This window comes from Urocampus carinirostris, chromosome 9 (genome assembly GCF_059441175.1).
Source record: "Urocampus carinirostris isolate Australia breed hairy pipefish chromosome 9, RoL_Ucar_1.0, whole genome shotgun sequence".
In the NCBI taxonomy this organism is placed as follows: domain Eukaryota; kingdom Metazoa; phylum Chordata; class Actinopteri; order Syngnathiformes; family Syngnathidae; genus Urocampus; species Urocampus carinirostris.
Genome location: NC_142357.1, coordinates 14738176 through 14745839, shown reverse-complemented (window position 1 = coordinate 14745839; position 7664 = coordinate 14738176). Strand labels below are relative to the sequence as shown.

The following is a 7664-nucleotide window of genomic DNA, read 5'->3' as shown; positions in this document are numbered from 1 at the left end:
AATGTCAAGAAATAAATATGGGTTAAGACGAGATCACTACGCTGACGGGGAGGGGTTTATTGAGGGTAATTGTTTTATCAATTTTTCTAAATATTCATTATCGATCAGTTCATTTCACGTTACAAAGCCTAGGAGCCGGGACTCTTACTCTCGGCCAAAAGGGGTTTTTAAGGGTTATTGTTCTATCTTCGTTATTAATTATCCATTATCCGTTATCGGTCAGTTCATAATACGCTACAAAGCCAAGGAGCCGGGACTCTTACTCTCAGCCAAAAGGCCAAGCTAAGGTCCTAGCCCTAAAGCCTTGCTGCGATCATTGCGAATGCACCGTTCCCGGAGGTACTGCAATACCGGGCCGATGCGTGGAGTGGACAGAGCAAGCTCTTATTCCATCTCCAGAAGGCCAAGCTAAGGACCTAGCATCAAAGCCTTGCTACGACCATTGATAATGCACCGAAAGATTTATTCGAAATGAAGAGAAACTACGCTGACGGTGATCCATGTTCACCCCCTTGACGTCACGAGCACAATGGTGTGCTCGGCAAATCGCGCTGTATATACGCGGAGAAAGGCGTTTGACTGTCACACGCGTAACACGCTAATTTCACGTAATAACACCGCGATACAGGCGCAGAACATGCTATTACCATGCTCCGCCCACGATTACCCGCTGAAATTTCCCGTCCTACCCATGTGTAACTACGCCCTGGCCGCGGCCAGAGCACGTCGTTCCACGTAATTTCCGCGTCATTACCTCGTGTTGACCACGTGTGCGGCACGCGGTTTAACACGTGCTCAAACTTTTGGGCAGCTCAAAAGTTTTGAACGCGGCCAACCACGTGAAAATTTCCGACCGCGAGTAAAGCACTGCTCTATCTCGTCTATATGGCGGTCTCAAAACGTCCAACAGCGCCCAACAACATCTGCTTCACGGCCAGAAGTCTACAGACGCGGAACAGCCTCGATAAACTCGTGAAAGGCTGTGTCCACGCGCTCTCAAGAATTGAACAGCGCCAAATTCTTTCGCGCTGTGCCCCGCGCGCGAATGTCCGACCTCGTGTTATGCACAGCCGTAACTCGTCTGAATGGCGATCTCAATGCGTCCTATAGCGTCCGCCTCAAAGTCAGAAATTTCTGGCCGTGATTCAGCCGCAAATGTCTGTGTGACCGGCCCCTTAGATCAACTTCTCCTGTCTTAACCTGACAGTTTCCGTCACTTCTGTATATTTCGGAATAACAATGTTGATTTTGAAAATAATCTGTAGTTGACATGTCTACCACTCTTACCATACTAGCAGTTTAAATGCTTGAGTATTGACTTTTAACAGAGGTCTGTCCTGGACTGCCTTCTAAACGAGTTTTTTAAACTTCTAAATTCATCACCTCTATGAATGTATGTCTGGAATGTGGAGAAAATGGAAATCAAAATCAAAACAGAAACTGAAACTTAATTGCACACTGCATACTTTGTCAGCCGCTAGGAATCATCTATAAAATATGTTAGCACAAAGATTTATACCATCACTAAGGGCCCGGTCACACAGCCTTTCACGGGCGTATCGCGGCTGAATCACGGCCAGAAATTTCTGCCCGTGAAGCAGACGCTGTTGGACGCTTTGAGATCGCGATACAGACGAGATACAGCCGTGCTTTACACGCGGCAAGAAATTCACACGCGGTTGGCCGCGCGAAAAAGTTTTGCGCTGCTCAAAACTTTAGACCACGGGTAACCGCGGGCGGCACACGTGGTACACACGAGGTAATGACGCGGTACAGACGCGGAACGATGTGCTACGGCCGCGGCCAGGGCGTGGTTACACGCGGGTAGGATGCGAAATTTTAGCGGGTAATCGCGGGTGGAGCACGGTCGTAGCAGGTTTGTTCTGCGCCTGTATCGCGGCGTTATCACGTGAATTAGCATGTGTAACGCGTGTGACGGTCAAACGCCTTTCTCCGCGTATATTCAGCGCGATTTGCCGAGCACACGTCAGTTGTGCTCGAGACGTCAAGGGGTGAACATGGATCCCCGTCACCGTAGTGACCTCGTCTTAATCCATTTTTATTTCTTGACATTTCTTTTCATTTCATAACAAGATAATAAAATAAAAATGAAAAACTATTACAATAATAACACATTGGCTTCTTCTTCGGTGCCATAGCTTGAAATCTTTATCTTCAAGGGACTGTGTCTTGAGCGGTTATGATTTCTACAGCCCGGCTCGGCAGCTTTTATACCCGTGGTCCACACGTGGAAAGGACGTGGAACTGACGCGATGAGGAAGCGGAACAGTCGCCGGCGTCTGTTTTGCGGGCATACCACGGATGAACAGCGGGTTGGCCAATTTTGCGCATTTTCTACCGCGGGCAACCACGGGCAAAAAAAAAAATCGCAAAATTTTACCCGCGATACAGACGCAAAAGGCTGTGTGACCGGGCCCTAATGTTAACAGCGTACCACACAATACGGGTACTGAATTCAAATTTAACGACACAGCTGTTAAAGGGGGTCAAACAAATCGATGTCCACAATCCTAAACAATGCTAGCTAGCGGCACCAATGTTACGGCTACAGCGCTGCTAGCTCATTGTGACACGGATATTGAGCCTTTGAAGAGATTTAGGGCAAGCACAAATTTGCGTAAGGCAGAGTACGCTTTTTGTCCCGCTGCATGCTCATTTCGACATCCGGGTTTAGCGAGAATTTTGTATGAAGAAACAAGAGCTCGAAACGGCAGTTCCATTGAGGACTATTGTTACAATGTAATAAAATAATAAGAAACAGAATATTTTTGGCTTGTCAATAGGAAAAAGTCCTTCCCAGAAGAGCATCGGCAAAATTGCTGATCAATGTTTTTATAGGAAGTCAGTAAGCTTCACAACAGATATTTGTTTAAACTGGATCTTACTGGATTTTCCAGTTGGTATGATAGGATTACGGCAGACTCAAGGCCTCAACAGTTAATCAGAACACCACTTACACCAATGTTGAGAAAGTATACACCACCAAGCGGCTGCCTTTCCAGCAGCTCCCCTGTTATCTCTCACTTTTTGTGATTTATTGTTTTATTGTCTGCTTCTATCCTCGGTGTTTTTCTTCCTGTTTGACAACTACACCTTGGATTACTTTCTATCCTATGGACATGGGCTTTAGCGCACGAAAATGCATTTATTCGAGGAATCAACTCCTTGCCCTGAAGAATTCTCATGCCGGCGTGATGAGGGGGCCTATCGTGGAAGAAGAGCCGGAGCTAGCTATGCGGCTAGCGGCGTTATAAGTCTTCGGTACCGTCCGTAATCATGGTAAATGTGAACTCACTACCAAATAAGACCAACGAGCTGGCTGTGCTGGTGAAAAACATCGAAGCACACAGGGAGTGCAGTTGCTGTGTTTTACGGAAACGTGGCTCACGTTTAGCATCACGGACGCTAACGTGTAGCCACCCGGAGCTATCCGGCTTCAGCGCCGCTATACAGAGATACGAAAGCCTGCGGGAATCGGGGAGGAGGTGGACTCGCTAACACGAGGTGGTGTATCCCTGGACACAAAGATTTCCATCAACCGCAGGGATGTCGAACTTTTGGACTAGCGTGTGACGTCATCCACTCCGCTACAAGCACCCCCTAAGGCATCATGTTAATCTGTTAATAAACAACGGGGTAGACTGCTGGAAGTGTGAATTTCCCTACGGGATGAATAAAGTATCTATCTATCTATCTATCTATCTATCTATCTATCTATCTATCTATCTATCTATCTATCTATCTATCTATCTATCTATCTATCTATCTATCTATCTATCTATCTATCTATCTATCTATCTATCTATCTATCTATCTATCTATCTATCTATCTATCTATCTATCTATCTATCTATCTATCTATCTATCTATCTATCTGTATGAAAGGATACATTAGGTTAATACAACAAGTACATACTTATTTCAAATACAATATATGGATGAGCATGCGGTGCAATTATTACAAATAAATGAAATATATGAACATTTAAGAATGAAACGAATTAGGATGAAAAACTCATACCATCATGACTACATATTCAGTGACATATTTTAATATCCTAAAATTAGCCTGCCAGGATCTTAAACCCGACGGTTGCCTCCAACATTGCTAATGCTAACACCCATGGCGCTATCCATTATGTTGTTTTTTTCTATCTGTATTCTAAACATGGCATCAAATCACCTGCAATGTCTGTCATATCTTGTTATCTTTGACAGTTGGGAGTATACTTTCTTTGCATTTTTCACTCCCCCTGTGCTAGGATCGCTTCATGAGAAATACAGGGAGTGCAGAATTATTAGGCAAGTTGTATTTTTGAGGATTAATTATATTATTGAACAACAACCATGTTCTTAATGAACCCAAAAGTCTCATTAATATCAAAGCTGAATATTCTGGAAGTTGGAGTGGGGCTTTTTTAGTTTTAGCTATTTTAGGAGGATATCTGTGTGTGCAGGTGACTATTACTGTGCATAATTATTAGGCAACTTAACAAAAAACAATTGTATACCCATTTCAATTATTTATTTTCATCAGGGAAACCAATATAACAGCTCAACATTCACAAATATACATTTCTGACATTCAAAAACAAAACAAAAACAAATCAGTGACCAATATAGCCGCCTTTCTTTGCAAGGACACTCAAAAGCCTGCCATCCATGGATTCTGTCAGTGCTTTGATCTGTTCACGATCAACATTGCGTGCAGCAGCAACCACAGCCTCCCAGACACTGTTCAGAGAGGTGTACTGTTTTCCCTCCTTGTAAATCTCACATTTGATGAGGGACCACAGGTTCTCTATGGGGTTCAGATCAGGTGAACAAGGAGGCCATGTCATTAGTTTTTCTTCTTTTAGACCCTTTCTTGCCAGCCACGCTGTGGAGTACTTGGATGCGTGTGATGGAGCGTTGTCCTGCATGAAAATCATGTTTTTCTTGAAGGATGCGGACTTCTTCCTGTACCACTGCTTGAAGAAGGTGTCTTCCAGAAACTGGCAGTAGGACTGGGAGTTGAGCTTGAGTCCATCCTCAACCCGAAAAGGCCCCACAAGCTCATCTTTGATGATACCAGCCCATACCAGTACCCCACCTCCACCTTGCTGGCGTCTGAGGCGGACTGGAGCTCTCTGCCCTTTACCGATCCAGCCACGGGCCCATCCATCTGGCCCATCAAGACTCACTCTCATTTCATCAGTCCATAAAACCTTAGAAAAATCCGTCTTGAGATTTTTCTTGGCCCAGTCTTGACGTTTCAGCTTGTGTGTCTTGTTCAGTGGTGGTCGTTTTTCAGCCTTTCTTACCTTGGCCATGTCTCTGAGTATTGCACACCTTGTGCTTTTGGGCACTCCAGTGATGTTGCAGCTCTGAAATATGGCAAAACTGGTGGCAAGTGGCATCTTGGCAGCTGTACGCTTGACTTTTCTCAGTTCACGGGCAGTTATTTTGCGCCTTGGTTTTTCTACACGCTTCTTGCGACCCTGTTGACTATTTTGAATGTAACGCTTGATTGTTCGATGATCACGCTTCAGAAGCTTGGCAATTTTAAGAGTGCTGCATCCCTCTGCAATATATCTCACTATTTTTGACCTTTCAGAGCCTGTCAAGTCCCTCTTCTGACCCATTTTGCCAAAGGAAAGGAAGTTGCCTAATAATTATGCACACCTGATATAGGGTGTTGATGTCATTAGACCACACCCCTTCTCATTACAGAGATGCACATCACCTGATATGCTTAATTGGTAGTAGGCTTTCGAGCCTATACAGCTTGGAGTAAGACAACATGCATAAAGAGGATGATGTGGTCAAAATACTCATTTGCCTAATAATTCTGCACTCCCTGTACATCATTGACGTGCAGTCAGGAGAGGCAGGTGAGACTGTGCCTCACATCTCGTCATGGAAATATGAACTCAAAAATAGATCAAATAGTTGTATTTATTCAGGGGTATTTGTCATTAAACTTGTTATTTGAAAATGTTTATATGACAGTCCATAATTTTTGCTCATTACTCAAAGAAACACTTTTGCTAAATAATACAAAGAGTCCCTTCAAAATGTGTTTCCCTATATTGGTAAAATGTAATTATCAAAATCTAGAAATACTGACAAGACAGTTTTGCAAATTTCTTCTCTCATTGTATGAGAGAAATCACATAAAAATAAAGTGTTGAATGCCAAAAAGGTTGTTCGACTACAAGCTAATTTTGTTGATTTATTTTGTATAATTTGTATAGTCTTTGTAGAAAAATATTATTTAAATTGAAAACAATGTATTTGCAAAAAGTCGTATCAAAATATGATTATCGAGTAAGATGTTTCTACTTTAAATAAAAAAGCTACAATAAAAGGGACAACTAACACTTGAAAGGAGAGAAGAATGAGATATGCAGTCATCTGCTAACATTAAAATATAAAGCTAAAACATGGTTGTGTTTAATTAGTGGTAAAACTCTTTCTCGTTATACATTACAATTTGTGTATTTTCCTTTTTAGAATTCTGAATTTTCATATGGTATTTTAAATATCATTTTTACAATTAGTATATACCGTATTGGGCAGCACGGCGGCGCAGTGGTTAACGCGTGTACGGAACAGTTCTGAGGTCATGAGATCGAACCTTCCTGTGTGGAGTTTGCATGTTCTCCCTGTGCTTGCGTGGGTTTCCTCTAGGCACCCCGGTTTCCTCCCACATTCCAAAAACATGCATGTCAGGTTAATTGGCAAATTGTCCCTAGGTGTGAATGAGCGAGTCTTTGTGTGCCCTGCGACTGGCTGGCAACCAGTTCAGGGTGTCTCCTGCCCACTGCCCGAAGATGGGCTCCAGCACCCCTGCGACCCTACTGAGGATAAGCGGTGCAGATAATGGATGTATGGATGTACTGTATTACTGTGCTGAGCATATCCAGAGACTGAGTGAAGCACGCAATCCTCCTGCCTCATGGCAGAAGGCGATAGTGAGACAAAGGAATGTGATGTGGCGCACACTTTAGCCCCAAACAAAAGTACTAGTGATAGTATTAGCAAGCTAACAGCAAGTCAAGCCACCCATTAACCTTTTTCTCATTGCATGGGCGTTTTTTCATGGTAGAGAATTATTTGTTAGCTTAAAACACCACGGCAGTTGAAAATAAGGATGGTATTTAATATCAAAAGGAGGTAAAAAGTGACAAACAAACATGGGTCACAAAACAAATGACATGTCCCAATAAAATCAAACCTGACAATGTCCAAATCAGAAAAAAGACTGAAACCGGAACTGGAAAATGCAAGTCACAAACTGACAAGTGGGCATTAAACCTTTGACAGAATGCCCAAACAAGAAACCAGAAAAAAAGAAAGCAAACCCACGAGTGTCAGTAGAAATGCAATAAACAAAGTAACAAACAAAAAGTAAAGGAAATGAAAATAACACGACCATGTATGCTGCCTAACCTGTGCCATGTTAATACCCTGATTGGGGCCCTCTGGGGAAGGTGATGCAAACATGAAGTAAAGTAAATAGAATAAAAGACTTTCAGAGTAGATTGTCAAAAATTTTTACAACATATTGGTTAGAGACTATATAACAGACTTTAACTTATAATAATAACAAGACCAGAACGGAGACAGGACCCACTTGCATTGTGTTTCTCATAAGTTTT

General features: G+C 42.9%; 1 pseudogene; it reads right to left on the bottom strand.

The window, feature by feature from the left end:
* Window positions 1-317: 317 nt before the first annotated feature.
* LOC148359379 (U2 spliceosomal RNA) lies at window positions 318-486 on the bottom strand (annotated as a pseudogene).
* Between the last annotated feature and the right edge of the window lie 7178 nt (window positions 487-7664).